This window comes from Heterodontus francisci, chromosome 4 (assembly GCF_036365525.1).
Source record: "Heterodontus francisci isolate sHetFra1 chromosome 4, sHetFra1.hap1, whole genome shotgun sequence".
Lineage (NCBI taxonomy): Eukaryota > Metazoa > Chordata > Chondrichthyes > Heterodontiformes > Heterodontidae > Heterodontus > Heterodontus francisci.
The window spans coordinates 208,124,772-208,142,115 of NC_090374.1; positions in this window are offsets into that span (position 1 = coordinate 208,124,772).

Here is a 17,344-nt window from a genome sequence, read left to right on the forward strand (position 1 = left end):
AAGAGATATCGAAAGATTGTGAATGAGGCAGATGGATCTTAATGTAGGCAAATGTGAGGTCATCCACTTTGAACCTGAAAGGTTAGAACAGAGTACTTTCTAAAGGGTAAAAGCGAGAAACAGTAGAGGTCCAAACAGACTTGGGGGTCCGGGTATCTAGACCATCAAAATGCCATGAACAGGTGCAGAAAATAATTAAAAAGTTTAATGGAATGCTGGCTTTATATCTGGAGGACGAGAATACAAGGGGGCAGTTATACAAAGCCCTGGTTAGACCACACCTGGAGTACTGTGAGCCGTTCCGGGGATCACACCTTAGTAAGGATATATTGACCCTGGAGGGAAAGCAGCATGGATTTACCAGAATGATACCTGACAGGAAAAGCTGTATCGGAACAATGTGTTATCTTTAAGGAAGAGATGCTTCAGGTACAGGGTAGGTACATTCCAATAACGCAAAAGGTAGAGGAACCAAAAACAGGACTCCTTGGATGATGAGGGAGATAGAGATTATGATTAAACAAGAAATGAGGGTGTATGATGCATGTCAGGTGAATTCTTCAAGCGAGAACCAGGCTATATACAATAAGTTGAGACGAGAGGTGAAGATGAAAATAAGACTGGCAAAGAGAGAATGTGAGAATAGAATGGCAATTTGCGGTTGATATGGTGCATCACGTATGTTAGTGTAGTGGGTGGCGTGGAATGGTTGGTCTGCTTGTCACCTCTCATTTTCAGCTCTCACCATTGGCTAGCAGTACAAGTATTACGAACATAAGGTCGCATGTGAAAGCCTCTCCCCGCCAGTACGTAGCCTCTCCATCAGTAAGTGCCTCCCTGTGACGACATACACAAACTGGGTAACCACCCCCCCACCCTGTCCCAGGCTAAACTACTGAGGACTCGGAGGAGGCTGAGCATTCAGACGCATGGCATGCAGGCACACCAGTGTGTGGCTCCACCTTGGTACCCATGACTCAGACCCCAAGCTATGGGCAAATAGCCTCACTGCCTTGTGGGTGTCTCGGGGGAGAAGAAAGCTAAGAGAGCAAATCCCAACAGGAAGTCCAAAGTGGAGTCCTTCATTTATCAGGCAGCTTTCCGGCAACTCCTGCAACAGAGCTGGTGCCAAACAGTGCTGTTTTTTTTTCCTTTCCTTTGGACAATACTAGCAATGCTGAGAGGGGAGGTCCTGATGCTTGGGCAACCCAGGGTCTCCATACTATTTGCCCAGGCCTACACACTGGAGAGGACACTCCAGCATACAACCCGGGCGCTGTCCATCGTCTCCCGAGACAGACGGGCGCCATCAACATAAAAAGGAATCCAAAAATCTTCCACTGGCATGTAAATAGTAAGCGTGTAGTAAGAAGTAGAGTGGGACCTATTAGGGACAAAGGGTAATATATGCGTACAGGTGCAGGGAAAGGCTAAAATACTTAATGAGTATTTTGTATCAGTGTTTACTAAGAAAGAGGAATTTAACAAAATATCAGTAGCAGGGGAGAGAGTAGAGGCAATGGATAGGGTAAAAATTGAGAGGGGGAGGTACTGAAAGGGCTGGTTTTGCTTAGGGTAGGTAAGTCACCTGGTCTGGATGGCTTGCATCCGAGGTTGCTAAAGGAAGTGGGGATGGAGATGGCAGAAGGGTTTGCCATAATCTTCCAATCTTCCCTGGATACAGGGGAGGTGCCAGAGTTGCAGAGTGGCAAATATGACACCCTTATTCAAGAAAGGGTATAAGGACAGTCCTGGCAACTGCAGGCCAGTTAGTTTAACACAGTGCTGGGTAAGATTTTAGAAACAATAATCAGGGGAAAAAATCAACAGACTCCACTTGGAGAGATTTGAGTTAATTCAGGATCGCCAGCACAGATTTGTAAAAGGGAGATCATGCTTGACTAATCTAATTGAATTTTTTGATGAAGTCACAGAGAAGGTTGGTGAAGGGAATGTGGTGGATGTTGTCTATATGGATTTTAAGAAAGCATTTGATAAAGTACCACATAAAAGTCTGGCTAGCAAAATTGAGGCTCATGGAATAGGAGGGTCATTATCCAATTGGATTTTTAAAAATTGGTTTAAGGACAGAAAACAGCGAGTCATGGTAAATGGTTGTTTTTCAGACTGGAGGATGGTAGACAGTGGTGTTCCCCAAGGGTCATTGCTAGGAGCACAGCTTTTCTTGCTGTATATAAAGGATTTGGATCTTGGATTACAGAGTAAAATTTCAAAATTTGATGATGACAACGAACTTGCATGTGTGGCAAACAGTGAGGATGATAAGATCTGCCTGCAAGAGGACAGAGATAGGCTAGCAGAATGGGCAGACAGTTGGGAGATGGAAATAATACTGACAAATGTGAGCTGATACATTTTGGCAGAAGGAATAGGGAGAGGCAATATATACTTAATGGCACAGTTCTAAAGAGTGTGCAGGAGCAGAGGGACCTGGGGGTGCATGTGTATCGATTTTTGAAGGTGACAGGACATATTGAGTGGGTGGTTAGATAAGCATATGGGATCTTGGGCTTCACAAAATAGAGACATTGAGTACAAAAGCAGGGAAGTTACGCTAAAGCTTTATAAAGCTTTGGTTAGGCCCCGGTTGGAGTATTGCATCCAGTTCTGGTCAACACACTTTAGGAAAGATGTGAGGGTCCTTGAGAGGGTGTAGAGGAGATTTACCAGAATAGTTCCAGGGATGGGGGATTTTAGTTACAAGGTTAGGTTGTAAAAGTTGGTGTTGTTCTCCTTAGAACAAAGGATATTGAGAGGAGATTTAACATACAAGATTCTGACAGGCTTAGATAAGTTAGACAAGGAAAAACTGTTCCCATTAACTAATGGTACAAAGACTAGGGGACACAGATTGAAGGTTTTGAGCAAGAGATGCAGGGGGAATATAAGGAGGAACTGTTTTACGCAGTGGATGTTAGTGACCTGGAACTTGCTGCCCACAAGGCAGGTGAAAGAGAAGACAATCAAGGATTTGAAAAGGAAATTGGATGGCCACTTGAAGGAAATAAACTTGCAGGGGTACGGGGATCGATCCAGGGAATGGGACTGACTGGATAGCTCAGTGGAGGGCCGGCATGGTCTTGGTGGGCTGAATAGCTTTCTTCTGTGCTATGCGGCACAGTGGCGCAGTGGTTAGCATCACAGCTCCAGAGACCCGGGTTCGATTCTGGGTACTGCCTGTGCGGAGTTTGCAAGTTCTCCCTGTGACCGCATGGGTTTTCGCCAGGTGCTCCGGTTTCCTCCCACAGCCAAAGACTTGTAGGTGATAGGTAAATTGGCCATTTGTAAATTGCCCCTAGTGTAGGTAGGTGTTAGGGAATATGGGATTACTGTAGGGTTAGTATAAATGGGTGGTTGTTGGTCGGCACAGACTCGGTGGGCCGAAGGGCCTGTTTCAGTGCTGTATCTCTAAATAAATGACTCTATGACCTGGACTCCAAGTGTTAAATTATGAGGGTTGCATTCACTGGAATTTAGAAGGTTCAGGGGTGATTTGATTGAAGTTTTCAAGATATTAAGGGGAACAATTAGGGTAGATAGAGAGAAACTATTTCTGCTGCTTGAGGAGTCTGGGACTAAGGGGCACAGCCTTAAAAACTAGAGTCGGATCTTTCGGGAGTGAAATTAGGAAACACTTCTGCACACAAAGGGTGGTAGAGGTACAGAATTCTCTTCTGCAAATGGCAATGCTAGATCAATTGTTAATTTTAAATCTGGGATTGATAGATTTTTGTTAACCAAAGGTATTAAGAAATATGGGGCAAAGGCAGGTATATGAAGTTAGGTTGAATATCAGCAATGGGCTCATTTAGTGGTGGAAGAAGCTCAAGGGGCGAAATGGCCTCCTCCCATTCCTACGTTCCTACCAACTAGACAGAACAGTAAACATAAGAAGATGTGTGGGGCAGTGGAAGTGGCTGTGCATGCAAAAATGGGTTTGCTCCAAAATTCTACCACTGGCTCCGCTGAAGAACGCACAACATAATAGACTTCAGCGGGCTGCTCAGGTGCAACTGGGAAGGAGCTCTGCCAAATAAGATGGAAAGCCCAGCTGTGCCGGGAGGAAGAGGTGGGGAGTGCGAACAAATCAGCCCATGAAAGAGACAATGCGTGACCAACAGCGTCATGATTCATGAGCCACTAAAACTACATTGCCTGTTGAGCTAAGATCCCCCTACTCAGCCAAGTGAGTGGACATCATTGTAACATTAGAAGTGCAAATATCTCTGGAGCGGTTAGACATTCCCCATTATTCCAAAGTGATCTGGTATGCGAGGAACAGAACTCTGAGAAGGTCGGCATGCCAGCTAACTTTCCTGAAACTACATCACAGACTGTGTGCAGGCTTTTGGAGTTTTAAGAAAATATCTCAATGTGACAGCTACCAACTGAGCCAAAACGCACCAATTTAGAACATCTGTTTTGTTCAAGATGATATCAAGTTTTCACTACTTCTGCAAAATAGAAAGCAAAGATGTCTATTTTACATCACACTTACTTTTAACCTTAACATCTAAAAAGTAAGCAGTTGGGAACATGTGAGTATTGATGGTATGACTGTACATAGCTCCAGGGAATAACAGTCACTCATATACAATTTTGTAAGGCAAACCAAGAAGAACCTAAAAAAAAGTTTTGGGGGGTGGTGGGGGGAAGTGGGTGCATGGGGTGGGATGTTTCTAAGTTGTAAACAAATGGAGATATGCAAAAATAACAGGCTAAAGTGCGTAAGGGTCATACAGACTGTGAGAAACAAAGGTTTATGCCAGTTGTGGCTCAGTTGGTAGCATTCTCATCTCTGAGTCACAAGGTTGTGGATTTAAGTCCCTACCCTGAGACTTGAGCACAAAAATCAAGGCTGACACTCCAGTGCCATTACTGAGGGAGTGCTACACTGTCAGTGGTGCTGACTTTCAGATGGTAAACTGTGGCCCCGTCTGCTCTCTCAGAGTGGATGTAAAAGATCCCATGGCACTCGTCTGAAGAAAAAGCAAGGGAGTTCTCCCCAGTTTCCTGCCCAATATTTATCCCTCAATCAGCATCACAAAAACAGATTATCATGTCATTATCACATTGCTGTTTGTGGGGGCTTGCTGTGCACAAATCAGCTGCTGTGTTTCCTACATTACAACAGCGACTACACTTTGAAAGTACTTCATTGGCTGTAAAACGCTTCGAGACGTGCTGAGGTCATTAAAAGGTGCTATATAAATGCAAGTCTTTTTTTCTTTAATAGTGAAAGGCCAACAAAAAGTGAGGGGCAAACAGAAATAATGATAGAGAGTGAGACAAGCAAATACAGTTATAAGAAGAAAAATACAATTTTCAAATAACTGTGAGCAACGTCAAAGGAAATCAACTGGTAGATTTGAAATTGCCCTGAGGAGGAACCGGTAATGGATACTCTTTCAGTTGAGATTCATTATGCAGAGTATTGGGCTGCAAAATAGTGCTGCAGTCACGAGCTTTAAATACTGTGGTCCATTTGGGACAATTTCAGCTGATAGACCTGTCCGCAACAAAGCCAGGCAAACACAAGTGGGACCTAGCTTGTAGCTACTGCTCAATCACCAGTCCGTTAGTCTGAGGGGTTCAGCTCTTACTGAAGTGCCAGGAAAAGTCCTGTCAGTATTGTAAGCACGCAATGCTTATAATAAATGCAGATCCTCTGTCAGAAATGGTTTTAATAAAATATTTGCAAGCCACAATTGTGACAGTAGACATTCCAGAGACTTAGGCATAAAAATCAAGGCTGATACTCCAGTGCAGTACTGTGGGACTGCTGCACTATTGGAAGTGATGATTTTCAGATGAGATGTTCAGCTGGATGTAAAGTATCCCATGGCACTATTTTGAAGAAGAACAGTGTAGTTATCCCTCCTGCCCAATATTTTCCCCTTAATCAACATCACAAAAACAGATTATTTGGTCATTTTCACATTGCTGTTTGTGGGATCTTGCTGTGTGCAAAGCAGCTGCAGCATTTCCGACATTAAGTTTGGCAAGTTTCGGGAACCTTGGATAATGAGGGATATTGTGAGCCTAGTCAAAAAGAAAAAGGAAGCATTCGTAAGGGCTGGAAGGCTGGGAACAGACGAAGCCCTCGAGGAATATAAAAACAGTAGGGAGGAACTTAAGCAAGGAGTCAGGAGGGCTAAAAGGGGTCATGAAAAGTCATTGGCAAACAGGATTAAGGAGAATCCCAAGGCTTTTATATGTATATAAAGAGCAAGAGGTAACCAGGGAAAGGGTTGGCCCACTCAAGGACAGAGGAGGGAATCTATGTGTCGAGCCACAGGAAATGGGCGAGGTACTAACTGAGTACTTTACATCAGTATTCACCAAAGAGAAGGACTTGGTGGATGACGAGTCTAGGGAAGGGAGTGTAGATAGTCTGGGTTATGTCGTTATCAAAAAGGAGGAGGTGTTGGGCGTCTTGCAAAGCATTAAGGTAGCTAAGTCCCCAGGGCCTGATGGGATCTACCCCAGAATACTGAGGGAGGCAAGGGAAGAAATTGCTGGGGCCTTGATAGAAATCTTTGTATCCTCATTGGCTACAGGTGAGGTCCCAGAGGACTGGAGAATAGCCAATGTTGTTCCTTTGTTTAAAAAAGGTAGCAAGGATAATCCAGGAAATTATAGGCCAGTGAGCCTTACGTCAGTGGTAGGGAAATTATTAGAGAGGATTCTTCGGGACAGGATTTACTCCCATTTGGAAACAAATGAACTTATTAGCGAGAGGCAGAATGGTTTTGTGAAGGGGAGGTCACGTCTCACTAACTTGATTGAGTTTTTTGAGGAAGTGACGAAGATGATTGATGAAGGAAGGGCAGTGGATGTTGTCTACATGGACATCAGTAAAGCCTTTGACAAGGTCCCTCATGGCAGACTGGTACAAAAAGTGAAGTCACACGGGATCAGAGGTGAGCTGGCAAGATGGATACAGAACTGGCTTGGTCATAGAAGACAGAGGGTAGCAGTGGAAGGGTGCTTTTCTGAATGGAGGGCTGTGACTAGTGGTGTTCTGCCGGGATCAGTGCTGGGACCTTTGCTGTTTGTAGTATATATAAATGATTTGGAGGAAAATGTAGCTGGTCTGATTAGTAAGTTTGCGGACGACACAAATGTTGGTGGAGTTGCGGATAGTGATGAGGATTGTACAGCAGGATATAGATCGGTTGGAGACTTGAGCAGAGAAATGGCAGATGGAGTTTAATCCGGACAAATGTGAGGTTATGCATTTTGGAAGATCTAATACAGGTGGAAAATATACAGTAAATGGCAGAACCTTTGGAGTATTGCCAGGCAGAGAGATCTGGGCGTACAGGTCCACAGGTCACCGAAAGTGGCAACGCAGGTGGATAAGGTAGTCAAGAAGGCATATGGCATGCTTGCTTTCATCGGTCGGGACACAGAGTATAAAAATTGGCAAGTCATGCTGCAGCTGTACAGAACTTTAATTAGGCCACACTTAGAATATTGCGTGCAACTCTGGTCGCCACACTACCAGAAGGACGTGGAGGCTTTGGAGAGGGTACAGAAGAGGTTTACCAGGGTGTTGCCTGGTCTGGAGGGCATTAGCTATGAGGAGAGGTTGGATAAACTCGGATTGTTTTCACTGGAACTACAGAGGTGGAGGGGCGACTTGATAGAGGTTTACAAAGTTATGAATGGCATGGACAGAGTGGATAGTTAGAAGCTTTAACCCAGGGTGGAAGAGTCAGTTACTAGGGGTCATAGGTTTAAGGTGTGAGGGGCAAAGTTTGGAGAGGATGTGCAAGGCACATGGTGAGTGCCAGGAACGTGCTGCCGGGGGAGGTGGTGGAAGCAGGTACGATAGCGACGTTTAAGAGGCATCTTGACAAATACATGAATAGGAAGGGAATTGAGGGGTATGGTCCCCGGAAGTGCAGAAGGTTTTAGTTTAGATAGGCATCAAGATCGGCGAAGGCTTGGAGGATCGAATGGCCTGTTCCTGTGCTGTACTGTTCTTTGTTCTTTGTTCTGTGTTGCAACAGTGACAGCATTTTTAAAAAGTACTTCATTGTCTGGTGGTTGTGCAAAGTGCTATATAAATGCAAGCCTTTTTTTTAAACTTTGCCCTTGAGTTATGTGAGCTGTAAGGAATGATCCACTCCCCAAAACATCCCAAAGGAATTCTCTGAAGAACAAAAAAAAAACCCAGAGGGTTAGGAGAGATATCTAAAATCACAGAATGAAAAGGTAGATTTTGAAGAGAGTTTTAAAAGTGAGGAAAGACCTGGCAAGGAGTTGGAGTTTAGGGAGCGAGTTTATGTTAGAGAGTAGGGACAAGGTGATAATTATTCTCCTCTTCCTTTGGTCCAGACTTATGTTCTTGTTGTGTGATTTTCACCCAAATTAAACACCTGAACCCAAGATTTATAGAATAGTGTAGCACAGTAACAGACCATTCGGCCTATCTTTTGAAGGGTGAGTCCCACTTCTTCTGCTCTTTCCCCGTATTGCTGCAATCTTTTCTCCTTCAGCTGTCTGATTAACTTTTGTAAGGCTAGTTTTGAATCTGTACCACCACTCTATCAGGCATTGCATTCCAAATCCTCGTTGCAGAAAAAAGTTTTTCCCCACGATGTAATGAAGCAAAACATGGTCAAAAAAAATTGGATGTTGCTCAAGTGTTGGGATCTGCAGCCCGTTGGAGCTGGGAGCCAGATACGCGTTTCAAAATCATCAAGTGAGCCGTAAATGATTATGCTGCAATGCAAGCTGTTTGGCAAAGAAAAAGGTGAACCAACCCATACAGAAGAATTTCAAGTACTTATACTCAGTAAATTCAAGCAGTTCCCATGTTTTGCCTCATCCTCCTTCCTTGCACTGTTTCCCCACACCATCTTTCGACTGGTCCCCCCCTGTGCCTTTTCCCTATCATAGCTTGAAAACTTGGAAGCTGAAATATCATTAGGTTCCTGGGCCTGGAGGATTGGTTAAGGCCCATTCCTGATTGTCCAATCAGAAATCAACCTCTTTTCACCAATTGGATGGCAGCTTCCTGCAGGCCAAGGTCAGGGACTTTGACAAGCTGAAGCTTCTTCTTCAAATTCGCATGCACAATGGTGTGGAATTGTCACAGGCCTCAAAGGAAAACTTGGCCCATTGACCAAGTCTTCTCCAGCTCCACTCTGGTAAATAAAGACTCAGTGAAAAATGTACCTCAGAACAGTTCAGATGCATTACGCAAGCAACTCTTAGCCCAACCTGTTCTAATTGGTTTCTAAAGGTTCTTGATTATTGATCGCTTATTTAGATATACCTTCTGCTATCTCCGGACTATCTCTAGAGTCATTGAGTGAGGCTGCGTGAGAGGTACAGGCAAAGCATGAGTGGATCACTAGACCAACCATTGTTACAACCTGAACTTCAGGAACATAGCAATTGTTAAATGAGAAAAGACCAGTCCGTGTCACTTGTCTTCTATCAGTCTGGTAGTCTCATGATACAATGATAATGGAATTATTGACTAATCATAGCGATCAATCTCTAGCAATTAATCTACAACAGATCCAGACACAATGTGTGGAAAATCACTAACGGTAGAGAGCTTTGGAGACTATAGGTCCAAAGTCACCTGTTTCTCCTCAGATTACTCGTATACTTTCAACCCAGTGACACATAGGAGGATCGTTATCAAACAAAATTTGACAAAAATCAGGTGGGGTATAAAATGGATGTTGATCCAATCCCATCCGTTTTCCAGTGGATGGTTTAGGTTAAATATAGCCATCTCAGTTCCAGACTGGAATGATGGAGCTATCTGTAAGTAAGCAGTTCAAGGTTACAAAGAGAAAAAAATGGCAAGTCTGGCAATTTAAAACAAAGTTCGAATCCCATTTCAAACATAGGGGTAATATTAACCTAACATGCTGACATTGCTCTCTGATGGCTTCAGTGGAGAGTAAAATCAGGCAGGATATAAAATCTGCATTAGCCCTGAAACCGTAGGTTCACTGACGGGCGGGATAGGTTAGAATTATCCCCAATGTTATGATTTTTGGCCCTGATCAAACTTCTGCACCTTCCCACCATTTGCCATTTTCGTCGTGATTCATTATTCAAATTCCATTTTAATAACCAATAGATGTCAACGTTTAATCAATTCCATGCTCAGATTTCCTGACAGCACTTTCAACTGAACTCAACTTATTTTCCTGCATGAAGACCAGTGCCGAGAGGGACCATTAATTGTGCTGAATATAGAGCAGATTTAATTATATCCAAAGCACTTTTCTGAATCTGCTAAACCTATTCTAAATTACCTAAATGATCCAATCTTAATTGTGTTCATCTGCCTTTCAGAATCATCTTGGGAAAGTTTGAATTTGGTCCCCCAACTTAATTAAATTGTTCAATCCCATTTGTAGCTGCAATCACCAATCATTATTTCTTTTCATCTGCTCAGGCCTACTGTAACGCACTTCTCTATAAATTATTTTCCTTTGACTGGGCGGAATTTAATGACCAGTTAATCTGTATTTAGCTGATATTTATTCAGTGAGAATTGTCCAACAAGACACCTGGAAAACTCCCTGCTCATTTCCAGATAGGGCTGTTTGCAAACATCTGAGCCATTGGAATGGATAACTAGGTTCTGGGTTTTACATCCCATGCAAAAGACACCACTTCTGACAATGCAGTACTCCCTCAATACTGCACTGGAGTATTGGCCTAGATTACTTAAAGTCTTGAGTTGGAACTTGATCCGCAACCTCTAACCAAGAGGTGAAGTAACACTGCTGACGCTCAGCTCTACCTCATCACCACTTCTCTCGATCCCGCCACTATCTCTAAATTATCAGACTGCTTGCCTGACATCCAGCACTGGATGAAGAGAAATTTCCTCCAACTAAATATTGGGAAGACCGAAACCATTGTCTTCGGATCCCGCCACAAACTCCGTTCCCTCGCCACCGACTCCATCCTTGGCAACTGTCTGACGCTGAACCAGATTGAGATGAGCCTCTGACCACATATCTGTGCCATCAGCAAGCATCACCTAACTGCACCCTTGCCTTCGCTAACCTGCTGCTGAAACCCTCATCTATGTCTTTGTTACCTCTAGACTTGACTATTCCAATGCTCTCCTGGCGGGAACAGAGATGGGGGTGGGGGGAACCCCAAAAATACCAGCGCGGGGCAGTCTGCCAATTTCAAGATGCCGATCCCGGTGCCAGCAACAATTACCAGGGTGGGGGAGGGTGGGACATGATTCCTGATCTTCTCCCACTTGAGGCTAATTGAAGCTATTTAAAAGCTCGTTAAGAGTTTGTGAAGGTTTGAGATACAAATATTTAAAGGGCAGGACAAGTTACTTATGCCCTCAGAAATTGATCATGTGAAAGGAAGTGGGTAGAGAGTGGGAGATGGCTGCCCCAGGACATCACCCCATCCCATAAGAGGGTCAGCGGGGCAAAGGAGGACTGGGAACTTGTTAAGGGGGAGCCCTTGGTGCTGTGCAGGTGGCAGGGAGAGTGGGCACTCAGCGCCTGGGGTTTGAATAGCATTGGCACCCACCCCCCTCCCCTTCTGTCATTGAGAGGGCAGAAGTATAGGGGGCAAGGCTACCAAGGACAGTTGGGTGGCCACCTGCCCAGAAGGAAGGCTCCAGTTAACGATAGGGAAGATATTGTGTCCAGTGGTGATGAGGGACAACACCGTCCGGAGAAAGGGCAGAACCCTGTGTATCAGGAGGGCACAGAAGAGGAAAGAAGGTCGGGAGGAAATGGAGGCCAAACCCGCAACACAGGAATTATCGCCAAAGACACAGCTACCTGGAGATGACTGAGAACCAGTGCTGCAGGAGATTGCAACTCTACAGGTAGATAGTCACAGACATCTGTGTCCTCGTCGCCGAAGACCTTGCACCTCGCAGCACTGGTCACCATGCCCTGCCAATCGCTGTCAAAGTTACTGTGGCCTTGAACTTCTTCACTTCTGTCTCCTTTCAAGGATCAGCTGCGGACCTTTGTGGCGTCTCGCAAACGACTGCACACCACTGCATCTCGCTGGTCACTGATGCCCTCTTTGCCAGCGCTGGACAGCACATTCATTTAATGATGACATGACCTCACAGGGACAGAGGATATTGGGTTTTGCTTCCATTGCTGGATTTCCCTAGGTGCAGGGCATCATCAGTTGTACCTATGTGGGTATCAAGGCACTCAGTGAACTGCCAGTGAGATCCATCAACAGGAAGGTCTTCCACTCCCTCAACATCCAGCTGGACTGCGACCAAAACAAGAGCTTCATCCACGTATACACTCGTTTATCTGGCAGGTGCCATGACTCCTTCATCCTCCACCAGTCCAGTCTGCCTCAGATTTTCAATCCAACCCCCAAAGTGTGTGGATGGATCCTAGGGGACGAGGGATATCCCTGTGAGATGCCTACTCACCTCTCTTTGGCCCTGTAGAGGGTGATGGCAAGCCATTAGGCTGGAGTTAGGCTTCCGGGTCTGCCTTGCACTTTATCCAGCAGTGATCAACTCAATGCTTCCATGTGTTGATTAGATTTTAGACTAGTGGAGTGCACTGGCAAAACCAGGCCTTTGTTGACACTACAAAGAATCAGACGCCTGAAATTCTACGGGCTTTTCCACTGCTCCCCTGCTGTAACTCTAGCCAACCTCCCAACGAAACAGCAGAAATGGTCACAAATGGCTCTGTTCCTGGTCATCCAGGAGACTGGAAGTATCTCTGGAATTTCAAGGCCCCAAGTTTCAATGAGGCTTTAAAGGTGGATTTGCACTGGACTGCAGTTATACTGCAGCCACTGTAAAACCTAAGCAGAGCGAGGAAACCTCCGGATGGGAATGCCACTTCACTAGCCTTTAGTCAGATCGCCAACTTTACTCCTGAGTTACACTCTAGTTTTGCCTCGAGGTGGATCCAAAATTGCATTGCATTAACATGAGACTGGTAGTATAATTCGTGCAGTGCTGGAAGTATAGCAGGCTTGGCACTCTTGATGATTTCAGGGGTAATGCCATCCTTCCCAGGGGCTTTTCCGCTGGCTAGAGAATCAATGGCATCACTGAGTTCCGATTTTGTTGGCTGTACGTCCAGCTCATCCTCATCAGCGAACTCCTCTTTGCTGACGATGCTGCATTAACACCTCACACTGAACAGTGTCTGCAGAGACTCATCGACAGGTTTGCGGCTGCCTGCAATGAATTTGGCCTAACCATCAGCCTCAAGAAAACGAACATCATGGGTCAGGACGTCAGAAATGCCCCATCCATCAATATTGGCGACTACACTCTGGAAGTGGTTCAAGAGTTCACCTACCTAGGCTCAACTATCACCAGTAACCTGTCTCTCGATGCAGAATTAAACAAGCGCATGGGAAAGGCTTCCACTGCTATGTCCAGACTGGCCAAGAGAGTGTGGGAAAATGCCGCACTGACACGGAACACAAAAGTCCGAGTGTATCAGGCCTGTGTCCTCACTACCTTGCTCTACGGCAGCGAGGCCTGGACAACGTACATCAGTCAAGAGCGACGTCTCAATTCATTCCATCTTCGCTGCCTCCGGAGAATCCTTGGCATCAGGTGGCAGGACCGTATCTCCAACACAGAAGTCCTCGAGGCGGCCAACATCCTCAGCATATACACCCCACTAAGCCAGCGGCACCTGAGATGGCTTGGCCATTTGAGCCGCATGGAAGATGGCAGGATCCCCAAGGACACATTGTACAGCAAGCTCATCACTGGTACCAGACCCACCGGCCGTCCATGTCTCCGCTTTAAAGACGTCTGCAAACGCGACATGAAGTCCTGTGACATTGATCACAAGTCGTGGGAGTCAGTTGCCAGCGATCGCCAGAGCTGGCGGGCAACCATAAAGGCGGGGCTAAAGCGTGGCGACTCGAAGAGACTTAGCAGTTGGCAGGAAAAAAGACAGAAGCGCAAGGAAAGTGCCAACTGTGTAACAGCCCGGCAACCAATTTTATCTGCAGCACCTGTGGAAGAGTCTGTCACTCTAGAATTGGCCTTTATAGCCACTCCAGGCGCTGCTTCACAAACCACTGACCACCTCCAGGCGCTTACCCATTGTCTCTCGAGACAAGGAGGCCAAAGAAGAAGAAGAAGAAGGTCGTATAATTGGCTCATTAGCTACATAACTCTCTGGTTGGTGCATGATTCTTTTCTTTGGACTCAAATTGGGTAACAATATTATAATTAGATGAATATTTTATAGAGCAGACAACAATATGCAAATCATCAACCCAGTTTTCAGGCTTAATGAAGAGTAGTTACATAAGTATGAATAATTCATTTATGTTAATTACGCAGCTTGGTTATGTGTGCATGTGCATACAGGTTAGCCTATTGGGGTCAAAGTTCCAGTGTTCTCGAGGGCTGCTGTCAGGAGTTGCCATTGGTTATTGGAGTTATTTTGATGTACAGGCTGCTGCTGTCTTTCAATCAGGTATTTTCTACTTTATTTTGCCCCTCCCAATTTCATCCCAAAGATACTTACACATGCTATGGGGTACATCATGCATGTAATCATTCTTCATCTGCAAGCCTGGACTGTAAGGCTATTAGACCACTACAGTCAAACCTGATCCTGTCTTCAGTCAACATCCACCCACTGGCTGTTTGCAACAGAGGTGCTAAGATGGTGATCAGCAGTCGGAACCACAGCTAACTGTTCTTTCCTCCTCCCACCCTCCCTAGCTCAGGGGTGTTGAGACCAACATACAACTGGTAAATCCTGCTAGAAAGTAATAGCATTTGGATATTGGCTAAGAAAATCACTGGGAATTCAATGCTTGACAACACTTTTTTATTCATTCACGGGGTGTGGGTGTCGCTGGCAAGGCCAGCATTTATTGCCCACCCCTAATTGATGTGACTCCAGTCCCACACTGTGCCTGGCTCTGAGCTTCCTTTTAAAGTGGCCTAGCAAGCCATGCAGTTGTATCAAAGCTGGGAAACTAGGAAAGGGCAATAAATCCCGAGAATGAATTTGGATTAAAAATGCAGTCGGAAAATAGCTGTGCACTGTGCAAGAAGCAGTCGGAGAATGAGAAACTAACAAGCTGAAAATAAATGCTAATTCCATGAAAATGTATTAAAAAATTGACCAGAAAAGGAATTAAAAACTGGGAAATGAAGCTGTGGTCAGGAAATAGGATGTGGGGGAACGAGAGGAAACCGGCTTCAATTTATTGGAACATTTGACCCCTAGCTTACTGCATTTCAACATGAATAGTGAGCACTGGGTTGGTTTTATTATATGAAATTAAAATTAAACTTGAAATATATAATTTTTTAAAAATGGTCTTTCATGTTTTAGTCTTACCTATGTAGATAGCTCAACGGATATAGAGAGCTCATGAAAATACTTTGAACAGGAGTATGCCAGTGGTTCATGGGCATGCTGTACTGTTTTGGTTAACCATGACAGCTCCATCCTTTTTAATACTTCCTCCAAAGGATACTTTGGTGTTCCCAGTGGGAAGTTGGACTCTCAGGGAGCTTCAATCTAAAAGGGTGCTACAACACTAGGCCCAATTCTGCAAGTGCAGTTCCCTCCCCTGGAGCCACATTATTGTTGAAAACCTATCTTATAATGCACCTGATGTCCCAAGTAAGTATCTATTTCCCTTTTAAACAAAATTGAGCAGGGGAGTGGGACTGACTGGATAGCTCCATGGCGAGCTGGCATGGACTCGATGGGCTGAATGGTCTCCTTCTGTGCTGTAAATGAGTCTATGCATTTATATAGTGCATAAAATGACCACCGGACATCCCAAAGCACTTTACAGCCAATGAAGTATTTAAAAAGTGTAGTCACTGTTGTAATGTAGGAAACATGGCAGCCAATTTGCACACAGCAAACTCCTACAAACAGCAATGTGATAATGACCAGATAATCTGTTCTTCTGTAATATTGATTGAGGGATAAATATTGGCCAGGACACCAGGGATAACTCCTCTGCTCTTCTTTGAAATACTGCTATGGGATCTTTAACATCCTTCAGTGCTGCACTGTAGTGTCAGCATAGATTGTTCTGCTCTTAAGTCCTTAAGTCTGACTTCTGCCCACAAACTTTTGACACAGAGGCGAGAGTGCTACCAACTGAGCCACAGACACCTCGCTTCACATTGCATCTTCTAGGGCAGATTGCTCCACAATGGACTTCTAGGTTTGTCACATTACGTTAATTATTGTGGTATGACATTGATCCACCACACTGAAAATACAAGCTTTTCGATGTTTGATCCCTCTGGATGGAGGTGTCTATTTGTGGACAGGAATAGACATGGCTGTGATGCCATGCTCCTCCCCTCTCAGGGGCTTGTGTGGTGAAGGTAAACATAGAAAATAGGAGCAGGAGTAGGCCATTTGGCCCATCGGGCCTGCTCCACCATTCAAAAAAGATCATGGCTGATCGTCTAATTCAGTACCCTGTTCCCGTTTTCTCCCCATATCCCTTGACCCCTTTGGCATTAAGAAATACATCTATCTCCTTCTTGAATATATTTAATGACTTGGCCTCCACAACCTTCTGTGGTAGAGAATTCCACAGGTTCACCACCCTCTGAGTGAAGAAATTTCTCCTCATGTCGATTCTAAATGGCATACCCCATATCCTGAAACTGTGACCCCTGGTTCTGGACTCCCCAGCCATCGGGAACATCCTCCCTGCATCTGGCCTGTCTAGTCCTGTTAGAATTGCCACAGTGCTTTTAGGTCGGGAATTCCAGGATTTATGGTCCAATGCCGACGAAGGAATAATGATGTATGTCCAAGTCAGGATGGTATGTGACCCAGAGGGGAACTTAGAGGTGGTGGTGTTCCCATGGACCTGGTGCCCTTGGCTTTCTAGGTGGTAGAAGTTGCAGGTTTGCGAGGTGCTGTCAAGCAAGAAGCCTTGGCGAGTTGCTGCAGACACTCCTGTAGATGGTACAATCTGCAGCCAAGATATGCCAATGGTGGGGGAAGGAATGAATGTTGAAGATGATGGGGCTGGGATGCCAATCAAGTAAACAACTTCAGAAGAGGAGGGGAGAAAAGTGTTTTTTGGGAGCATCCAGGGGTCACTGGGGTTAAATTTTCCAAGGCCCTCTTGGAACTTGCACACAGCAGGCAGCTTATTGTGGGAAGTGGAGGCGGGATGGGGGGAGGACGGGCACAGTGAGGGAAATTTCTGATGCGCTGTTTGCAATTTTCCGATTAAGCGCCTATTGTGTACGGAAACAGCAGATCACATCTCGGATATTGTACCCATTTATGTTATCAGATTGGTTAAACATTTGAGGAAATAATTAGTTCAGATG